We start from the raw sequence: 24,853 nt of genomic DNA on the forward strand, positions 1-24,853 counted from the left end.
TAATTGTAATCAGAGAATGACCTACCCATTTCCATTTACTTGAGATATCGAGTTTTTGAATTATTAAGTAAACATATATATGAAATAACGGACTGACAGATGGTCAAAAAAAATTTGATACCACGACCTGGCATATGGTAAACCTATACAACAAATCTCTTTATCTAGTTATTTTACTTGTACCTAAACAAATAGACTACTTCTGAAGAGATTCCATTAAAGAATTGATGGAAATCTACAAATCTGGTGTGGAGTTCATTCATCAAGTTTCGGAGAACTAACTGAACGTATGTCTGCTTTCGTGTTTACGGATAGATGGACCAAATGTCAAAGATGAATGCCGTCTCTATGTAGGCAAGAGAATAAAATAGCGTTGGGAATATTGCTTTTTCAAAAACTGTCAAATATGATCAATTTTTAAAAATATAAGTAGGCCATCATTCTCAGTTTTATGCTAGAATCCGCATAATTTATGAGCTTCTCTCACCCGACGCACCTGGGAGATTTGAATTTATTTATTATACCCTATCATTTCACTATCAGACTATTATAAGCGACGGCTTCAACAAGATTTCGACATCACCTGATTACACCGAAACAACGCTCCAAGGATGAAATAGAGCAATGATTTATTTTTCACCATAGTATACCTCCTCTCAGACGTAATGAAAAATTATTTATTACTTTACCATCTACGTTGTTGAAGTTCAGAATACATATCTATTGCCAAAGTAAATTTAGATGCTTCACAACGACAATGGGTTTGCTATGATTCAATTTTAACCTTCATTAAGCAATTTTAAACATTACTTAAGATTTTAAGATTAACACATACTACTCTAAGTAGAACCTTCCAACTTTTATCTAATGAATACTTATTAGTTAATGCAATCACCAATTCAAACTGTCAAAACTACCACAATAATTCTTCAGGGAATTTTTAAAGTTCCATAAAATATCATTGCAACCTAACTCTAAATCAAATCATTTTACAACTAAAATAGGAATTTCTTCTAGCGTTTCATTAATTCAATTTTTACAAAATTTTATCCTCTATTTTTTTTATTGCATTTCTTTTTGATGGAAAATTCGGCAAACAGCAAATGTTGAATTACAAGGGAGTACCAGAATCCCCCGTACGCCTTTCAATATCGACTACACATATCAAACATTTAGCGATTTTTTATTTAATCTAATGACTCGATTCTTCCATTATACTGAAAGGTATGATTAAATTAAATATATATCTTCAGAATAAAGAAGGCTTTCTCAAAATTCAGTATTTTTAATTCATTTCATCATTAATTTTAGATCTTATTTAATAATAGAGACAATGAAATATTTTCAACTTATGCCATTTGAAAAACTTAGGTTTATGCTTCATTCTCCTTCATGCAATTATTTAAGTATATTTAAGTTTATCAATTGTAATACTTAACAATTTTCTTCTCATGCATATTTTATACACAAACTACCATAAACTACGAAATGCCTTATTCAAAACTTAACATTTGCTTTATTTAATTAACGAGCCTGCGTATAGCCATATTTTGCAACGCGAATTCAATCGTCTTGTTCACAAAATAGAAATTTTGAAGTACATGCTTTCAGTCTCATAATAAAAGACATTAGCTTTCTAAATTTAAATTTCTCACAACTCTTCATTTCATGGGAACTCTCTTTCTCTATCCATAAATAGAATTGAAGAAGCCCAGCTTTTCACAGCAAAATGGTTACTAATATTCAAATATAATTTTTCTCTTAAATTTTTTAACATAATTAAATAAGAAATTAATTGCTAACATTATCTAATTTATTACGAATTAAACTTCAAAATTTTATTAACTATCAGTGAATTAATTTTAAAAAAATGGTTTTTGCAAATTTTTATGAAAATGAATCTATGCTCTTAAAGGCCAAAGGCAGGAAGATTTACCTTTCTTCTCAAACCTCTGATAATTATTTTAGGCTTTGGACTACAAAAATATTATGCATACAATATATCCAAAATCGACGAGGATGTAACATTCGACTTGAAACTAAATAATCCCTAAACATTTAAAATCGCTAATTAATGGGCTAAATATTTAAATCATATAATATGAAACATGATTAATAATTTTAAATATCAATTTATTTTATATTTCGATTATTCGGAAGTAGCTAATCGGCCCGACTTAAAGAGAAAAAAAAAAACTGACACTTTTGCTGCTCCACCACAAAGCACTCGTATACCAGCTCATAAAATAAGCAAGCGTCTGGATGCAAGTGATGAGGGGTCTCTAGTAAGCCTTTCTGGCTTCCCCGAAATCTCCCTTTTCTTTTGTGGGAGAGTTGTATAATTATTCAAAAAGCCCTGAATACGATTATTTTAATCGAAGAGAAAATAAATCCCAAGTTATATAACTCAAACATAAAGCAGCAAGAGTTGAAAGTTACAATGTTCTACTATTACTTTGAACTTTGTAATAATTGTCTATTTAGTCGTAAATCATGTTCAGAATCGTTCATAATGTTTATAAAGTAGTGGAAAGAAAGTAAAGTCAATGGACATAGTCAGAAAAAGTTACAATTTAGCAGAAAACCTAAATGCTTGCCGAGAATTGGTTGTTTTGCTCCCACATTCCGGAAGCGGAAGACCGTCGATTGGGTGATGCAATAATGTTTCAAGATGAACCTTTGTTCTTTCTGAAGGCTTCAGTTTTCTAGCTGAAAGCAGATATTACCCTTCATTCGACCATCAGTTCGATGCAAAGAGATTTCTAAAAGGAAGAAACAAAGAAAAAAATATTAAAGAAACGTATTAAGCATGCAACGCAAAGATAAAACTTTTAAAACAAATTTAAAACAACATACAACGGATATGGAACGGATATTTAATATTTTAGATGAATAAGAAATTTTGATAACTACTTTTAACACGCTCATAACAAAATTTCTCCTTCAGTGAAAATTTTGATGTGAGTAGAAAACTTCGGTGTTAATTTTATATATCCTTGGTTTAATATGTGGTTCAAGTGAATCGCCTTGTTCATTCATGCCTATTATCTTATTCCTCATTCACTACCGTTAATAGGAGAAGACAAAGAAGCAGGCTTCTTATTAAATACGGTCCGAATCACGGCAACAAACGTATTAATTTTGTTTAAGACACTTAATGAGGATATAACGCATAATGCTACACACTTATGAAAGGTTTTCGAATTTGTTTTAAATATTTAAAAAGTAAGTTTTCGATGCTTCATACCTAAAAAATACAGTATTAAAATTTGTTAGATAACAAACATAGTTAAATTTAAAACAATAAGAAAGCAGTTTACTGGATGTGTAGTACTTAAAATAAAAGAGGTTTTAAAAAAATCAAAAAAAAAAAATTAATACCCTATAATAACAAACAGTATGTCATAGAAATTATCTTAACACTTCTTAAAACTTAGAAACTATAAACATTAAAATAAAGCAAAATACCTCATTTAATATATAATGTATCTCAAAAAACACACGTAAATCGAATTTTTTTAAAGAAGCAATTACAAATATTTCAGCTAAAACCATCATTTTAAGCGATTTTGAATACTAAAGACTTTAGAATATGCAATTTCTTCTGTTTCAAATCAAATCAATTTATATACAGTCCATGCAAGAAGAATCATCCTACGAATTGTCTGTCTACAGAAAAATCTCTATTCTTAGACATATAATTACATCTTTTGAAATTTCATTCCTTTCCGTGTCAAAGTTAGATCTTATGTTGATCGAAACAAGGAAGCAAATCATTACTTCATCCTATATGAATCCAAAAATTACACTTTTTATAATTAAAAAAAAGAACAAATTAAAGATTGCAAATGTCATCTCATCAATACACTAATATGTACCACACTTTCTAATAGTCAATATTTAAAACCAGATTTACAAAGCCTGATAATCAATCATTTCAATATATGATACATGTTATTCAAAATATATTATTTATACAAAAATTATTTCAGTTTATTATTTAATAAAATATTTCATCTCAAAAAGTTTTTACTACAACATAAAAACTAGAGTTTGGTAAATTCCAAAATTTTACGTTTGCTGTCAATAGTTTTTTTTTCTAACTAGATAGATTCTGGGAGGGAGGGGGGGGGAGGAATAATTTTGACGTTTCTATTTTCTTCTGGAAGACGGTATTGCATTACATTTAAAATCAAAATTATATATACTCTACATAGCTAATTACTCCAGTTTAAGGTATCCTAAAAAATATTTTGCATTCCAATTTAATTAAAGATTAATATACTAATTTTGATTAGTAGGAATTCGTTTTCTCTCTCTCTCTCTCTCTCTCTCTCTCTCTCTCTCTCTCTCTCTCTCTCTCTCTCTCTCTCTCTCAGATTCATAGCAACAAATTACTATTTAATTATAAATAGCTGTCGTAAGTAGATACCATTAGTAAAACTAAATTGCCAAAGCACTATCGCAGATTTGTTTGACCTTGAATACAATGTTATTATGTTCACAACGGGATTGGATCAATTATTCTAAAATTGTTGCGTCTAATTGTTTCGTTCCACAGCATTTGTTTATCTGCTCATAAAAAAAATTATTTGATTTTCGAACCTTGTGCAGAGCAGACACATTGAAACGATGGCTCGTAGAAAAAGTATGTGCCCTGATGAAACTGCTAATTTTTTTGTGAGAACATTCTGAGAAAGAATCGGATGGCGGTTAGCTGTCTTTTTCTAATTTAGATTCCGATGAAGACATAATATTGCGTGAAAGTGACTTCGAAGAAACTGAAGAAATAATTTGTTTTGTTACAGTTTTTTTAATGATATAAAGGGTCATGAAATACATGATGCAATAATTACATGAAATAATATTAAAAAGTCTTAAAACTAAATCCGACTGAGCAGTAGTCCTGCAATTATTTAATCATTACAATTATTTTATACATTTTATATTGCAGTGTCGAAATGACACAGGTGTACGTTTAAGACTAATCGAAATACCGAACGTTCTAGTGATAAACCAATTATTTTGTAATCCTAGTGAATTTTCATCCTTTCTCGGTTTATATATATATATATATATATATATATATATATATATATATATATATATATATATATATATATATATATATATATATATATATATATATATACGACTTGAAAACTATCGTACCTAATGTGCGATATAGGCTTTTACATATCTTTTTGCATTAATAATTGATCCGAAAAGGAAACTGTCATCTCAATTATTAATAAAAAAGATTGCGCCTGAGTGCTATAGAGTTGGCAGTCTACAGGACAGCCCATTTGACCCACAAGTACTAAATATGACATGCAGCTGTAATGATACAGAAAAGGTGCACTTCGGATAATTGTTTTTGATATTTTAAATCAAAATTTTAGCTAATTAAAAGTTTACCTGAATTTAGGCGTTTCCAGCAACAACTTCTGAAATAGTAGTGTACGGAAATTAATTTTAAAATCGTGTAAAGATTAAAAAAAAAGTTGAGGATATCGATTTAATAACTGGACAAACTGTTTTGAATGTTCGTAATAATTAAATATATGTTTTCCCCCCTCAATTTCCAACTACAGACTATATGGTTGCTTTAAAATTCAAAATGTTTTCATTATTTCATCATATATATAATCGCATAGTTTTATCCCATTCTTGAGATGTAAAGAAGGAGGATTTTTATATATTATCTGCGTAATTTACGAAACGAATGCCGGAGTGATTTTAAAAGACAGCTCATAAAAATGAATTGGGCATTATGTTCTGAATAGCGTCATGCCTCATGCGACTGGTCTCTATTAATAAGGTTTATTTGCACAAAGAACACAACATTTTTTTTAAATAACATGGCTTTTAATGTTTTAAATTTGTTAGAAGCCTGAACATTATGTCTAAGCGATTTATCCAAAATTAAACAAAAATTTATTTAAAAAAAATTATATAATATTAAAAATGAAAAAAATACTATCAACTATTAAATATTATTTTGAATTTTAAAAATGCACAGTTTTAGTTTGTGTTATGTAACTGTTCATTTTAAAGCAAAAATTATTGAAATGGATTTTTTGATATATATCTAAACAGAGATATTCTATTGGAGTACGCTTCAGTTACAACAGCTGGAGATTCATCATACGGTTTTGAGAAAAATGATAAGCATTTAAGCTAATTTTATTTGAATATTTATGTTTTTAAGGGATTGTTTGAGTTTTTAAAAAATGACTTTGTGTGAATTTCAATGCTAAGTTGATAATTTCAACCATAAAAATATAGATACTTATTTCATTCTCGAATGCGAATTGTACAAAAAACAAGTATTGTAATCATTAAGAAATTCGAACTAGAGATTCCAACATTTCAAATTCATTTTTTTCTTCTTCTCTCTGTTATGCCTGAAAATAACTTAAAAATTATTTGATCCTGACGGATGAAACTTTTGTGAGATCTTTAAACCAAATTTTCGATTTCTATGAATTTTTTGCAAAATCCATTCCCACGAAGTTTTTCTGTGTTTGAAAGCAAATGCATTCGATAACTACAAAATGTAAAGAGTTCGATGAATAAAATTTAGTTCCAGCATCTAAAGCTTGATTTCATACCAATTTTGGAACAAAACTTCTTGATATACTGACCATCTCTCTTTCTGTATTTTCGCATGCATATGAATGATAACTCATAAATGCAATTCAGGCAAAGATTTTCTGCAGTTTAGGTGCAGTATTAGCATCTAAATTGCAGTATTGCATCAAAATTTAAATACCATTCGTAAAGGAGTAGACCATCTATAGATCTGTATATTCTCATGCATGTAAATGCGATAACAAAACTTCAAAGACTTATGTAAATGAAATTTTGTATGCAGTATTGTAAATAGAATTGCCAAGGTTTGGTTTCAAGAGAGGGAAAATATAAAGCGTAAGCGTAGAAAAATACTGTTTACATTACTAAACTAAAAAAGTACAAAACTTGCATGCCTGGGATTCCTAAAATAAAAATTTGAGTATTGCCCAAGATGTGCTGTGTTTATCTAGGAAGCTGGGATAATATTTTTACTAGGAAAGTTGCGATAAAGTTTCGGGAAGCCCGCTCAAGATTTATTCTTTAAAGAAGCGTTTCTCATCCTTTCAGTATTCGCAGCTCAGTTTCGTAATTTTCATCGCGCCCCCTACTTACAATAAAATGTATGCAACAGTAATGTATTTTGGATTCGGTTTTTAAATTATTTTTAACTGCCAAAACAAGAATAAAAGCGAGCCAATGTTGGCGGGAAACCACATCTGGCATGTTGCAAAGCGGGCGGTGAACAGATGAAGCGAATGAAAGCGAGAAAAATTTAAATATTATATTTGAAATGAAAGCCAAACAGAGAGATACCGTTAAAGGAATATGAAAGTAGAAAATTTCGTTAATGAAAGTTAACCTAGACGGGGTGAGCTAAATTTAGAAACTAGGAATACATTTTTTCGAATAATAAAAGAAATAAAACAGAAGCATGACTAAACAAAAGAGAAAAAAATAAGTAATGTTTAAGGAAGGGAATCCACACGACCGACCATGCGCGGAATAAATGTTTTCGCATAGGAAGAAGGAAAATGTTCGATAACACAAGTTTCAATTCCAGCCAGTCTCATTCGATAGCGATTCTTCCATCGCTATCGAATCTATCGTGAATGTGTATGTTATATATGTTTTCGTGTTGATTGCTATTCCCCATATTAAATATTCACGGCAGCAGATTATGCAGACTCATGGATAAATTTTTAAGCGGAAGTAAGCTAGCATTATATCAAAGTCAAGCATCAACAAGTACACAGATGAGCGTGGTTCCGAAAATAAAATCAAAAAAATATTCTCAAGAATACTTGAATTTTGGGTTTACTAGAACTGAAGTAAATGAAGAAGAAAGGACCCTGTGTATCATTTGCTCAAAAATGTTGGTCTTCGACAGTATGAAACCTAATAAACTTAAACATTTGGAAACGCGCTTCATAGTGAGTACGTCAACAAACCCAGAGAATTCTTCGAATTAAAATTAAAATCACTTGAAAAGCAAAATTCATTTTTAAAGAAACTTTGTCTGTGAATAAAAAAGCTTTAATTGCATCTTACAAAGCTTTATATAAAATAGCCTGATATTACAAAAACCTCACACCATTGGTGAAGAGCTTATTTTTCCAGCAGCAATTGAAATTGTAGAAACTATGTTTGGAGATAATTTTTCAAAACAATTGCAGTCCATACCGCTTTCAAATGATACTGCTACTCGTCGAAATGGTGATGTAGCTGAAGATGTACAGCTTCAGCTTTTCTCGTAGTTGCGTGACAAATGGTTTTCAATACAGCTTAATGAGACAACAGATAGTAATAAAGATGCTAATTTAATTACTTATGTTAGATTTTGTGATAATATGTCAGTAGTAGAAGAACTGCTTTTCTGCAAACCAATAGAACTCAAAACAACAGCATTATTTGCCATTTTAAATGGTTTTATGAAGGTGGAAAACATAGAATGGAAAAATTGCGTCGGAATATGCACCGATGGTGCTCGTTCAATGTTCAGAAAATTCCAAGTTATACAAGCACTTATAAAACAAAAATCGTCTCAGTGCGTCTGGACACATTGCATGATCCACAGAGAAGCTTTGACTTCCAAAGAAATGAGTGCTTGTCTGAATATTGTGTTAACTACGGTTGTAACCGTAGTAAATTATATGAAAATGAGCCCCCTGAAATCGAGAATCATTTCCGCACTATGTAAAGACATGGGTTCAGTACATTCAGCGTTACTATTTTATTGCGAGGCAAGATTATCATGACGTGGGAAATTTTTGAAGCGTTTTTATGAATTAAGAGAAGAAATCGCCATTTTCCTAGAAGAAGACAGCCGGAGGCAGAGAATTTTCACTATGGTTTATTTGTGATGAAATTGAGCTACTTGATCGACATATTCGAGAAATTAAATAACTTGAATCTTCAACTCCAAGGAACAAAAACACATATGTTGGATACGAGTGATAAAGTTAATGCTTTTTGTAGAAAATTCAAAATGTGGAGCAGAAATTTAAAGCAAAAAACCTAATAATGTTAATGTGGATGATTGTACAAAAACTTACAAGACTGAAAAAGAACATGTAAAAGTCGTTTTTGTAACCATTGAAAATCATTTAGTCATGCTGGTAAAGAATTTTAAAAAGTATTTTCTTGCTGACGACAAATTGATAGCAATTTACGAGTGAGTTAGGGATCCATTCATAAGACTCCGGAATGAATCTGAATTGCTGAGGAAGAAAAATTCATCGACTGCACGATAAGTGACGAAGCTAAAAGATAATTTAGTAATAAATCCCTATTTGAATTTTGGGCAGGAATAGTGGATGATTTTTCTGCACTAAAAACAAGGGCATTTCGCATTCTATTACCATTTTCAACATCCTACCTTTCTTTGTGAAACTGGGTTTTCTGCTGTGGCTTCTTTGAAGACAAAATATAGATTCCGCCTAAATATAGGAACAGAACTGAAAGTGGCTATTTCTAATATCAAGCCTTCCTTCGAAAAACTTTGCTTTGCAAGACAGGCCCAAAGAAGTCACTAATAATTATTAAATTTGTTTTTAATTTAGTATGTTTTGATTAAGCAAGTTTTGATTTAGTAAGTTGTTTTACTTTAATAAGTTATTAAATATGTCGAAATGTATTTTGCTTTTTATGTGTATGTGTACTTTCCTTTCAGTCAGTTAATCAATTTTTTAAAATATTTGGTCTCGGATATTCTCGACCCCCCCTCTAGTGTGCTCGCGCTCCCTTAGGGGGGCGTGCCCAAACAAATTGAGAATCGCTGTTTTAAAGGAGTAATTTCAAATTTACTGGATGATAATTGGTTCTTTAGTAATAAGTTGTGTAAAGACACTTTTTAGACGGACTGCACCTCTCAATCTAATCTATGATATCGCATTACTGATAATAAGATTTTAGAGAATTTAAGATTTATAGATAAATATAAAAGTTAGTTTTCTGCAATCATTATACATTTCCATATTGCTAATCTAGCCAAAATTTGTTTTTGCTTTTTCTACAAGTATTTGAAGCTCTATAATTTTATGTAATTTATAAAGTTACATAATAAAATGCCTTTAATTAAGTTTTTAATATATGTTTCAACAATAAAAAGGATCATTCAGAAAAAGTTAAGTGGTAGAGTCCCAAGCATATGAGTTTGGGTAATCTAAAATCCAAACAGAAAAGTATCTGAATCTCCAAACCTGTCAAGCCTGATTCAAAATTAAAAATATGCTGTTGGTTTCAGCAGCTTGTCCATAGAAGATTTTGAAAAAAATTATGAACCGTGCAATCATTGTATTTGTTATAGCAGAGAAGTTACTTTAAATTTTACTATAAATTTCGTGTAAACCGAGGAAGAATTTTTGCGAATAAAATTTATGAAAGAGATTATATCAACTGCATAAGAATTCGAAACACTTTTTAAAAAATCAAAAGTTGACTCCTCAAACATTGACATGTATCAAAGCGTCGGAGATGCACAGCCGTCAACAAATATATGGCACACCTATGTTATACATGTTATTTATTATCTCATCTTCATAGAACTCGTATCAATGGAATGGACTTAAAGAAACATGCTTGTTCCAATCGACGAACCGATTACGGAGTTCATTAATAGAATTAATTAATAACAATTTCGAATTTTTTTCCATTATAGCTATTTGTTCTTAATCGATTTATTGTCACGACATTAACATCAATAAAAGTATATGAATTTCAATTGTTATTTCAAGAATTACAATGTTTTGAAAAATGGCTCTTTCAGTGTTAAAAGAGCTATTAACTCTCAGCTTTTTAATTGTTATATATATTTTTAAAAAAATCTTACTAAAAAATATATTTTATAAAACCGTGCAAAAATGCATAAATTACATAGTTTTAATACTTTTTATGAATTTTTAATGATGAATGTGGAAAAAAAGAGAATTTACCATAGTAAAAGGTTTGCATGAGACCAAAATTAAAGTAATAAAATTCAAAATTTAAAAAAAAATGCACATCTCTAATATTCTGAAATAAAGGGTGAGCCAGAAATTCGAGCAAACTTCAAAAAATCATAATAAAGAAACGCAATGCTCGAAAAAAAATGTGGTTTCTGAATATATTGAAAGTTTTTGTATTTTTCTACATTAAAAATAATTCAAAAATGACTGACAGATGGCACCAGACCAGATGGTTTCTACAAATCAAGACAGCTAAATACACAAGGTTAGCATTGGATCCGTCATTTGATGCCAGCAGAGGGCTATCGTTCTTGGATAGAGCATTAGTGGTTAAACGTTTCTACAAAAACGGTGTATTATAACTTAAACTTTGCGAAATTTCCGCATGCTGAAAGTAATCAAGACTAGTAAAAGCCCCTCATTCCATTGAACGGGACACTCTGTGGACATCATTTCTGTTGTACAAAGTGTCATGAGAAATTTGGCAGCCGAGACATCAATAAGAAGTAGCAGTGCACGTTAAGCTGATAGAGTAACGGGTATTCCGGAAATGTAAATTGACGCATTCTGCACAGAATCTTTAAATTGCATACGTACAAGGCAGATGCACTTCACCAATTATTGCCAGTAGATTCCGATGAAAGGTAAGCCTTTGCAGGATGGACGCTTGCACAAATGGAACGTAACCTACAAAAGTTGCAGAAATTCATATGGATAAATGAAGCCCACTTTTTATTGCAGGGTATTGTCAATACGCAAAACATTCAAAATGGCGTGAGTACACATCCAAACCAACACATTCTTCGCGTCTGACTGCTTGATCACCACATATTTCTAGGCCTTTATTATTATTATTTTTTTAAGAACATCGTTTTATATCCGGGTGGAAAACCTATATCGTCTTTACAGAACAGTATCTTAGGCTTTTGCAAAACCACGTTGTGCCTCTATTGCAGCAAGGACATGAGTTACCTGCGTCATTTTCCTGAGCAAGATGGTGTTCCGTCTCGCGTTGTTCGTTCCGTCAAGACGTTCATTCTAGATACATTCCCTGAGGATCGTCTGATAAGTCGTAGAAGCAAGATTAAGTGACCCTCACGATCACCAGAAGGACTTTTGGTTGTGGAGATACCTCAGGTCTGGTGTCTACCGAGGCTTTCTTAGCTAACCAGACGATTTTAACCATCATAAATGTTTTATTAAAAAAAATTATTCCTTTCAAAGGTTATAAAAGTCGATTGTAAAGCATATTAAAGTAGAAATATTAAATCGATTTTTATCTTTTACCAGCAGTTATCACTTAGAAGTAAATGATATTTTTTTTAAAAAAGTCTAAGGAAATCAAGGCCATTTCTTACCTTTCAATACGTTAAGTAATATTAAAACGAGGAAATTAACTTACACTTATTATTTATGTAATAGGTTAATACTGAGCACTAATTTGTAAATATCTGATTAGGTGAAAGATAAGTATAAAATATCATTAAAACAATCAACCAATCAACCCTCTAATTATAAAGTAGTTTCCTCTTTTGCAGCTGTATTAATGTAAAAACCAATTGTAAATCAGGAGCTCAAAGACTCATAGTATGATAGTGTATAAAACTGGGTTCACTTGCAATTTTCCATACAGAATGCATCAGCCGTTACATAAAAGAATATCCATCCCTTTGTCATTTTTACTCTTTATAGAAATATTTTTTTCCAATTATTTCAATACAACTCATCATGCAATTTACGGACAGATTGCTAGTCTACAAATATTAGCAATTTGAAAGAAACTTAAAAGTCCCATAAAATCCACGAAGAATTTTCACTCAATTCAAGATTTTAAAGACCACATATTTTCCTACAGTGACAAAATACGCCTCTCTGTTTACAGAAAACAATCCGGTATAGCTTTTAAGCCTTGTCTATTTCCTGAAGGAATCCAAAATTCGAAAAAGTTTGAACAGATTAGGTGCTAACATTACAAAATGAATTTCATTTTTCTAGTGTGCTGCATTTGTGAAAAATCACGTTTCAATACATAAAAATAATTAAGGCTATAAGGGTCTATTTTCTGATACAGCTGAAATAGTAAAAATTTGGCACAGATATAAAAATCTGATGATTAAGCCTGAGCAAAATTGAATCCATTTAACTTTTTTTTAATTCATTATATTCCATGGATTTTTAGACTGACTTCTTTTAGAAGCATTTCATCCAAAATAGTTTTCAAATTAATCATTTCGAAGAAAAGATTGCATATAAAATTAATCTTCCTAACTCGTTGCGTTTTGGGTTAACGTATTCCTGAGCGGATAGATAAAAATACTTCATTTTTAAATACTTTTACGAGTTCAAAGTGGCCTGAAACAGAAAGAGCCGTTTAAATCTAGTATTCGCTTTATTTGAAACGCAAGTTCTTCGCTCAATATAATTCGCATACGGACAAGTGAAATATGTTCAAAAATTAAATGAAATATTATAAAAATATTTAAATATTATTTCAATGTTGAAGGCAATTGTTAAAATATGGTTGAATTCTATGTAAATATGCCATGAGTATTATTTTTAATAAAGTATCCCTATGTACCTTTATCTCCAAACATTTCTATCAGAAAATCCTTTTAAAAAACACCGATAAATTCAATACCTTAAATTATTTTACGGTATTCGCATCTCATCAACATTCCATTTTCTTTTTATATTTACGATACAACATATTTTATTCTTCATAAAACCTGATGGATATTAATTCCTTATAGCGGCAGGACTAATAAGGACGCATGACGCATAGATTTGAAAATTAATGGGATTTCCTCAATCTATAAACAAAATATTTATGAATTGAAAACTCATGCTGATATTAAGAATATAATTGATTCGTGATGATTATATTTCCGCAATTTCTATAATAACAAACGATTTTTTTTCTATGCTATTAATATGTTCAGATTAATTTAATGCATGGTCTCCATTGGGTTGACTTTTGTGAGACCAATTTTTTTTATCAAATAGATTTCGGGAACCACTGAAATTTTCAGAACAAATTTGATATATATAAAAAAAGACTGGTGGGTAGAATTATTGAAATACTTAGGTTCACACAATGGAAAAATTTTGAGATACTAATTTGTTAACTTAGTATATCCATTTCTCTACTGGAAGAAACTTGTTAATGCGGATCATTTAAATCGGCACAGCTTTAGTAAACAGGCGATACTAAATAGCAAAATTGCAAAGATGTTCAATTTTGATTTTGTTGACGATTATTCTCAGTTTCAGGTGTACGTAAAAATCATCAATATTACTGGAGTTGCGATATCATTTAGTTCCCTGAAGAGTAAAGCAATCACTATAGTTCGATTCAGTCCATATGGTTGGTTCATTCTAACCAAAGATTTAAAAATGAGGTGTGTTAGTTAACCTGAACTTTACTTTTCGAACCAAAAGAGGAAAAAAAAAAAGATTTTTAATGCACTTCTTCAATGAAAATGGTGAAAACGTTTTGAAAATGCTATTAACAGAGTTTGAATTGTAGCTTATGGCTATAATTCAATGAAAATTGAACATTCAAAGAGAACAAGCGTATTTGCAACTGAACTTCTCTGCCATTACATGCACAAAGATAGAGCAATAAATATAAGCTTAGAAATTTACAAAAAATGGTAGGAGTTACAGCATAGTAATTTTTTCCCACATCCGTTAGAGGGCTCATGGTCAATATATATCAAGATTCGGGAAAATCACGACTTCAAATTTTTTGACGATTACAATATTTTCCCCATACTTCGTATATGAGAGAGTCAAAAAAATTGTTGAATTTAACTGACTGATAGTGTTGTACTGCCTGCTCTGTATTTATTTATTTATTGTTATTATAATTTTGAATCTAATATTTTAATTTAAGATTCCAAAAAATGAGGGGACTGGGGGAAACGTACTTGTATAAATACATATAAATTTTTATAAAATTATGATTGATGCATTTATAAAACTTGGAGCTATAAAATGGTCTTATTTGGTTACATAATATTTTTCATCATTATCATTTCATTTTTAAAAGACGGAAATATTTTTAGAAGAAATTTTGCGAAATCTCGGATTGTTAGAAAAATAAGAAGTAAATTTCCAGCAATTTTTTGGGAGACTTAGATGATTTTCAAAATCTTCATGAATACGGAACAGTTACCGACAGATTATGCTTGTTTAAAGAACGGCAGGATAAAAAAAGATAGGAAAACAAACGAGTCATTGAAAGAAGGGATGCTTCTTGAAAATTGTTATTACTTACCTTTTACTCTCACTCTTTGTAATCCTGCGCCATGTGTCGAAGAATTTTTAAAGACTGGACCTGTAAAAGAAATAGAAAAATTATTCGCTTTGACTTTCTATTCAAAATATGCCATTTAGGTTCCAAAACATTTGTTGCAGTTAATAATTATTTAATGCCTGTTTCAGTTCGCTTTCTAAATGGGCCTCGAAGAGCGAAAGGCGAAAATTTGTATGGTTGTAAGAACATCAAAATAACACCTTTTTAATTTCATTTTAGTTTTGGGTAATAAAAAAAATATCTCAGGATACAAAATCAAGTAAATACAATAAATAATACAAAAACAGTGATTTTTTAACCCTCGTCGTCAAAAGTCGATGGGCAACTTGTATGACTAAACATGTTACCCCATGAAACAAAGATTGTTTTTATCTCTACATTTTGTGTAAATTCTAAATTCTAATTTCAATTCTAAATTTCGTTAGAAATATTTAAATTATATTTGCCAGTAATTGTTTGACCAGTTGGAGCAAATTCTTTGTAGATACCCTCCATTTTACAAATGAAGAAATTTCTTCATTGGTTTGATTTTAAATTGAATATTTTTTTAGGTTAGTGGTCATTTTTTACTTCCATTTCTCGCTCTGTTTTATTTTGATTTGATCAAGAGTAGTGAGAAATGTTTATTTAAATTTAAAGAGTTTTTATGAATTAATATTTTTATGAAAATGCTCTCAACGGCCATTTTTAAAACTGATTCGAGCGATTGATATTTTCAATTCAAAATAATGCTGTAGGTCAAAAGAGGATTTTATAAATTATAATATTTCTTATAGAAACACGTACTTAGGCTTAAATATATACTTCAAAGCATCTACATGAAAATATTCCCAATACGGTTAAAAAATCCTATCTTATATTTTTATCTCAAATATGTGAGAGTATGACTCAACCGATTCTAAATTAAGTAGAATTTTCCATCCATTCCCTTCCAGTAAAGGGGAAAAAAATGACATCCAGCCCTTGCAGATGCTAAGCGTATCGCGTTCATGAATTTACTCTGAATTACCAGAGCACCAGAAAAAAATTACAATGCTCTTAAATTCTTTGAAACCCTAGACAACATCCTCGTAAGTAAACATATGTTATCTGTAATCTACAAATACATGATGCTGTTTTCCGGCAAGCTTTGGGAAGATTCATGTCCCATTCATTAAAAACTGCAAATATTCGATTAAGAAACTTTGGAGCACCTATCAAACAGCACAGGAATAAACACTCGGTTTCCCTTCTATTTGAACCCATAAAGAGGTTCCTCTATGGCCAAAAGCTTGTTTTATGATGGTGACCTCAAACAAGCCTCGCAACAGCGACTCCGATTACAGACGATGACATTCTATGAGATCTGGAGTTTCAAGCTATGAAGTAAAATGCCTCAACAAAATGGGTAGTTATGCCGAAAAGATAGTAAAATGGAAATGATTCCATACTACCAATTTTACGTTCTCGTAAATGAAATAGAGAAAGTATTGTAATCAAAATATTCAAACTCGAGATTTCGAGGAATCTCCTCGTTTTAAACCTCGAAAACACATTTTTGACATTATGTATGTCTGTAACAAAGGTGACTCAAAGGACGCTTTTGGCCAGACGAATGACATTTGGTATACAGTCTTTACAACAAATTCGTAGATTTCTATGAAATTGTCAGCAAATTCCTTTCAGAAATCTGCCCATCCAGAAGTTCGAATATAAATTAACATGATAATTACAAAACTAAGAGAGCTAGATGGATTTAACATTTATAGAGTAGATATTTATCAAATTTTGTGCCTATTCCAATTGAACATTGGTCGTCTGTCAGTCTGTTGTTTCAGAAACATGTTTGCGAAAACTCAAAAACGCGATTTAAATATATGAATTTGGTTCTTAATTTTGCCAATACATGCTGTTCTCTGTCCAATCGGTTGGGAAAAGATCGCTTAAAACACAAATTCTATTTTCGGATGTTATTAACCGTATGCCGGGGATTAATCGCCAAAAATCTCTCCAAGGATCTCAAATTCAGTAAAAATGCTAAATTCACGTAAAAGGTTAGAATTTCGTGTCTATTGTACGCCAATGCCATACAAGATATTATCTGCCTCGCCTAGTGTCCACAATTTTTATTGCATGCGTGGGGAGGATAATTTTTATTAGAATATACAAGAAGGTTTTGATGAGAACCACTCTCCCTGTTTTATTGTTTTCAAAATGTGCGCTACTTATTAATACTCCCTCATACTCATACCGATCTCATAGGACCGCTTCCCTCAAAAATGACACGCTACCAACAATTTTTTTTAAAACTTTCATAAACTCATTTTCAAAATGTGTTTTATTATATTCTGTAAATTCTTCATCGGCAACAGAAGTCTTTGGTAAGTTAGATTTCTTACAACTACTATTCAGAAATCCAACCAGTATAATTACCAACAGATATTTGCCTTAACGGCTAAATAATTCGAAGCTTATTGCACTTTACAAAGAAAATATATATCCGTAAATTGTCATTGGATTTCTCACAAGAAATGAGCAGATTGAACGAAATGCAACGGATTTTAATAACGGTTCTGCCGACGTTATCTCATGAAGATCAAACTAAATAGTACAAATCGCTGCCAACATGGAATCGCGGAAAAAATAAAGGAGCTACCTATCTTTATCCTGGTCTCGTCATCGTAGTTTTTTTTAAAAAAAGGAATCATTCGAAAGGAATTTATGTAGATTTTTGAATTAAAAATTTCCCAAGGGCCCGTCTATATTTTGAAATAGAACAAACTTTAAAATCTCTAATGGTAACGCCCATTTCATACATTAAATTTTTAAACGACATCAAAAACTCCTGGAAACCAAATTTCATTCGTCTAAGTCTATTCTTTTCGAATTTATGAACTAAAAGAAAATATGTCCCCACCCTTTTAACATTTTAATGCTAGGCTAATGCACTGCTTAACAAAATAATTACTCATGAAGTCGTAATTAAATGTTTACAGTACTGATTTGCCATGGTAAATCTTGTATCTTTGAATTTGCTAATATATCAAGCTAGTTCGAAGATGTCCGGACCAAAGTAATGTCAATTATTCATTAGCGCCGATATTTAATTAATGCAGCACCCTCTATGGATGAAAACAAGAGCCAACATTTCTTACTGGGATGCCATATCTATGCAGAGCCTGCGCATCTCAGGACTGTTATCCTAGTTACCAGTGTGCCAAATAGGAAACATAATGTTCTTAAAAATCCAAATATTCAACTTATCTGTAATCTTAGAGTAATCAACATAGACATTATTTTAACTCATACGTTGCTTTCCCAAATATTTGCTAAATATTACGGTTAATATAATAAATTGACGATTATGAACGATCATCAGTAATTATACATAATCACTAGATTAATATTCATTTACTGTAAATACATGATCAAAAATATCTGGTTAATTTCGAATTTACACATTGTTTCGAATTTCTCCATAAATGTTGGACGAACTATCTTAAAATTACGACTATGTAAAAAAATATATAAATATACCCACATTTTGCCATGAAGATTCTGCCACGTGTCATTTAAAGAAACAACCAGTCATTGAAATTTTTGTTCCCTCCGAACAGAAAGAAGATAATGATGCGAATCATTCAGTAATGGTAGACGCTGCGAGGCATGATTATACGCATTTTCGTGCAAACAGCGTAAACATTGGGGGATGTAATTTCTTTTTTTTTTTTAAATCCTAAATTTTTTCATAAGCTTTTTGAATTATAAAACACAGAATTTTCAACCAAATTATGCGAAACTTACAAAATATGCATCAAAATATTTTATAATTTAGAATGAATTACATAAAATGTTGTCCGGGACATACTAGACACTTTAAAAAATAAATTGACAATAAAATATAAGCAAAGAATACGATATTAGGATTTTTGTTCCTCTTGGCTTCATCCATTTTTCTAATATCAAGCGGTGTGAATCATCACAACTGCCGAATGGGGAGCGGTGAAACGCCTCAAGCTGCCACTGAACTTTAAGCGATTTTCCAAAGTTTAATATTTGGAGCTCCCTATCTCAAAAGGAAGTTTTAGCACTACCATATTGCATGTCATGTGAGTGATTGCCCCATCCATCCATTTCTGTAGCCTCCTCGATTACTATATTTTATCCCATTTCAGTTTTTCATCTGGGATTACGTCAAAGATTTCGTCAATAAGACTGTTTGATCGATAGAGAAAAAGTCGAGCAGGGAATTGCACCTGATATTTCTTTCATAACTATACGGATATTTTCAACTACATGGAAGGGAATAAAGAATAATTTTGGTGGCTCATAATACACCTAAGTATCTCATATTGAAATCTATTCAATTTTATAAGCCCTACCCAAAAGGGATTAATTAGATTTCATTCCTACTATATTTAGAATTTTTAAAATTTAATTTCGTGAAATGCCTAATTTTACGAATCTCCCCAATAAAAATTCAAAGATATGAGTATTTTAGAAAGGGAATTTTAACTAAGCATGAGTGAATTATAGCATATTTACCTTTTATAATTTTAAAGGCAAATATATAGAGCAACTTATAAAAAAAATCATTATGAATGCCATTAAAATTCTCGTAATGCAGTAAAAATGTTTCAATCGCTCTCTCAAAAGCAGCTAAAAGGTGGGCTTTAAAACACATTATTCTTTAAATTTGGAACAGTAATACCGAATTCTAATTAAGATTCAAAATATATTACACAAGCCTCTTCATACTTAATTTGTAATACAAAAAATAAAGTGCAGTAATTTAAGATCTCAAATAACGAAACATTTAATTATGTAATCCATTAGTATTTGCAGAAACTGTAGATTTCCAACTAAGTGACTTCAATTATAATGTGACTGAAAGCAAAAACTGCATGTTATTCTTGTAGAAAAAAACTAGGAACCCCCTGTCCTTGATGCTAGGCCTTAGGATTTAGGTCGAATACGACATTCAATTATTTTATGGAAATGAGATCAAAATCTTGGGCAATGCAGTCAAATTCCTAAAAACACGAGAAAAAGAGCTAAAATATCAAACTGGATTTAGACTTCAACTCCCTGTAGCCGTGTCAGGGTTTCCAATTTTCTTTTAGAAGAACGGCGCTCAATCCTGGCAAAATCAGGTCCAAAACTAATGGACAGCCTTCCTTACACAGCAAAGAATGTTTTCGATGCCCTTTCATGATTAGCGCACAAGTTAAACCTTCAAGTAGCACGCATGCTTTTAATTCTATCGTAAATTAATTTGCATAGTGTTAGAAGTTCACTTTTTGCTCGAATTTAAATGAGTATGTTATGTCAAATTTAAATACCATCTCAAGTCCGCTACTTGCAAATATGAAGACATATTAGTTTATATCTCACCTCGTTTAAAATTTGAAGATTTATTCAAAGATTCAAGTTTAAATAATATCACTTTAAAGAAAAAGTTCCATCTTTTCACTTAAGAGAGACGAAATTTAGATCACTGCAACAGCAATATCTTTTCAGAATGTCGAATGTATTCAGTCGCAGTTTTTATATAGTTGCCCATCGTATTTGCTTTTTGAAAGGGCAGATATACTGTATTTCACGCATACACAATTAAAATGTATTTTCAAAAAATTATGTCATTGAATATGTACAGCAGAATAATACTATATATAATGGTACATATACATAATGCTATATTTTTTTGCAAACATTCTGCAAATCTTATATAATTTGATTGAAAATTCTGCATCTTATTAAAAAATACTTTAGAAAAATGCGAGATTAAAAAATAACCTTTATATCTTTCCGAATAAATAGGCTATTTTCACGAAATTCCAAGTGTTCTTTCATCATTACTTTCTCGAATATGTAGTACAGAGAAAGTATAATAATCGCCAAAAAATTCGAACTGGAGATTTTAACAAATCTCCACATTTTAGACTTTTCTGAGTTCGAAAAACACATTTTTGGAGAATGCCAGTCCATCCGTCTATCTGTGACAAAGGTAACTCAAAAGTGATTTCAGCTCGACGAATGAAATTTGGTATGTGGTCATTATACCAAATTTGCAGTTTCCTACCAAATTTTGAATAAAATCTGTTCAGAGAAAGTCCCGCTGTTTTAATATAAGTTAGCACGATAATTACAAAACAAAGAGAGCAAGATAAATAAAATTTGGTATAGAGATTTAACATCTGTAGTGTTGACACTTGTCCAAGTTTGTGCCAAATCCAAAAAACGGGTTGACTGTCTGTAGGTCTATCAGAAAAAATCGATAATTTAAAAACGCAGTGATTTAAATATATTAAATCTGGTACTTTATTCTGTGAATACAAGTGCAGTTTTGTGTCCAACTTTTGTTCTCATCAGTAACGAAATACTTAACTGAAATACAGACTCAATTTTTGGACACTATTCATGCATGCCAGGGATAAATCGCCAAATAATTCACCAAGGACAACACGAGATTCAGTAAAAATACTAAATTCACGCCAATGCCAATTAGGGAGTTCTCTGGAATGACAGTTTATTAAAGAGTACACGAGAAAGTTTTGGGGAGACCACTCCCGATAGTTTAAGCAACGAGTTCTCCGGAAGTAGGGATTATATCCGATGTCGGTTCAGTTGTTTAGCTGTTTTACTCCTTTGATTTGTTAGACATTAAAGACCTATTATTGTAACTAATTAAATTGTATTTTATTTATTGTCTGCATGAAACTTTCAAATCCAGACTAATCCCATGATATCAACGCGCTATTAGAAACGAAAATGTGCGATGAAGTGTCACTCCTCTTTTATTCGTCTAGAAAGCCACGTGGATAATAAACCGTATCCTTTTTCTTTAAGATTCGAAGATGAAAAAAAATGTGATTAAATACTTGATGACGCAATGAATATTTAATAAAAAGGTAGAAAAGCAATAGATTGAAAATAGGTTTAAAATGTTTAGAAAAAATTTCCATAATTCAGGAAAAATTTGAGCTATTATTAAATTGATATTATAACTTTAAACTGTCATACACTTTTTTTTCGTGCAATAATATTTTCAAAATTCGTAGTGGAAAACATTCCAAAATTCAGCTTCATTTCTAATAAATTAAAATATGAAAGAAATCGCTCTGCAGTGCACATTTCCATTTTCCTATATTATATAAATTTAATGGTATATTTTGACAAACAAATTTAGTCTACACAATGTCAAACGCACATGCTCATCTTTATTGTTAGTAATAGGAATAGGAATCAATATTATTTTGAAATTTTCAATTCATTATCTGCTTTCTGTGTTTAAAAAAAAAAAATCTGTATCAACGAATTCTAGCCGGTCCCCTAACTACTTTCGTATTCGCATCTTTACAATAAAAGTAAAGTCAGTATATTTCTTATAGAATTAATGTGCAAAGGTAGTTACTTCAGCTTTACAGAAAGTCGAAGAAAATGTTTTAATAAATCCGAAAACGATCGGATACTCTAATTACAAAGTATACAAGAATTGTTTCCCTTTCTCGTGTATGAAGTATAGAAAAAACATTTTAATTGTCAAAAAATTCGGATTCGAGATTGAGACATTTCCACATTTTGGATCTCGCTCACTTCAAAGAATACATTTTTTGGAAAATGTCTGCCTGTCCATCTGTGAAAAATAATTCAAAAATGCTTTGTATTAGACAGATGATATTTGATATATATGTTTTACACTCATTTGAAGATTTCTATCAAATTTTGAGCAAAATTCGTTTCAGAGCAAGTCTGTTCGAATATAAATTTGCAAAACGAAGAGATCAAGATAAATAAAATCCGGTAAACTGATTTAAAGTTTATGCAGTAGACATCAATCAACTTTTATATCAAATCCAACGAAGGCTTCACTGTCTGTATTTTCAGGAACATGTAAATGCAATGATTTAAATATATCAAAATTGGTGTGTCATTTTCCGACTGCAGTTGTATTCTGTGTCAAATTTTCATATAAATCGACTGGGTGGAAATGTGTCTAAAGAAATTCACCTTTATTAAAGAATTGGGTGGAACCACTCCCATTGTTTTACGACATTAAATCTCTTAAGAATTATATTACTTTAAATATAAAAGAGTATATATTTATAGAGAAAAAAAATATTGAGAAAATATAAAAAAAGCTGTATTTTTGTTAGAACCACTTCATTTCTGCACATTAAAAATGTTTAAGTAGTTCGTATAATGCTACTACACTATAATTAAGTGGCAACTTATAAATGAAATATACTAGATACATGTCATTGAGGATGCAACCTCCATAACAAAAATAATGATTTATGTCAAATTTTAGACCTAATAGGAAAACGGAAGAAGGTTTTGTCCCAAAATAAATACTTAATTCTCGTCACTGATGGATGAAATTATACACGACGTAGTTACATTGAAAGAAAGTTACAAGAACGTTCCCACCAGTTGTATTAAGTAAACTATTTCTCAGAACAACCGAGCTTTTTCCATATTGATATATTATAATTTTCATCATTTTACTGTGAATTTACACTAAGATACTTGCTGATTTCCAATCTTTCAATAAAAAGAAAGATACGCAATTTCTTAAGCAAGGTTCAACTTTTTACTTTGACGTTAAAGAAAAATCCATCTCCGTAAGGTTTCAAATGAATACACAGATTGCCTTCTCTCAGAATGTTCCAAAAGCTATTTTTTTTGTCGTTGGAGACTGACACAAAGTTGCAGTTGGGAAAAATGCTTTAAATGATGGAAAAATTGTATTTTATTATTTTCATCATATTGGCATTTTTAATAAAGTTACGGCTCCTAACTCTTTATAAATTACCATCAGTCGCATTTAAACAAACGTTGATGCACTAAAACATATGCCAAGAAAATTTCACTGTTTCCTGATTAAAAGTGAAGCATTTGATTTAGGCGTTTTCTTCCAAATTTATTATAAGGAACAATTTGAAATAGCAATACAATGCTTAATTTAATTTGAAAACGATACCTGAAGATTTATTTCGAGTCAGCTAATTTAGTATCAAAATTTTTCTCAAACAGCGGTATTTAACATATCATTACTTCACCAGTAGTAACCAGTCGTAGAAGAATGAATGTATTCTTTAAAATTTTATAGTATCAAGAACCTTTTTTACTAAATATGAATGACAGGACCGGGGAAAATATAAAACGTTTAGTTTCGTAACATTTAGAAAAATACATTTACTAACTGTCTCTACCAGTTTAGAAATCAGTTACTGGAGCGTAATAAGAGGTAATAATCTGTTTATCGTCTAATTTTTACAGCACTTTCCGACATTTTTTAAACATGGAGTTATTTTGATGAGAATATCATTCTTGAGGCACGAAAAAGAACGAGTTAAAGGCTTTTTTAGTTTATCTAGAACCAACTCTCGCAGTAGTTACTCAACCATCTCCACCTTTTTACTTTTCATTTATGAACTGCAGTTAAGAAAAATAATTGTAATAATCAAATTACAATTTCTTGATTTTGATTCATTCTCATTTTAGATCTACTGGAGCAATAAAAAAATGTAATGAA

Source organism: Argiope bruennichi, chromosome 6 (assembly GCF_947563725.1).
Source record: "Argiope bruennichi chromosome 6, qqArgBrue1.1, whole genome shotgun sequence".
Lineage (NCBI taxonomy): Eukaryota > Metazoa > Arthropoda > Arachnida > Araneae > Araneidae > Argiope > Argiope bruennichi.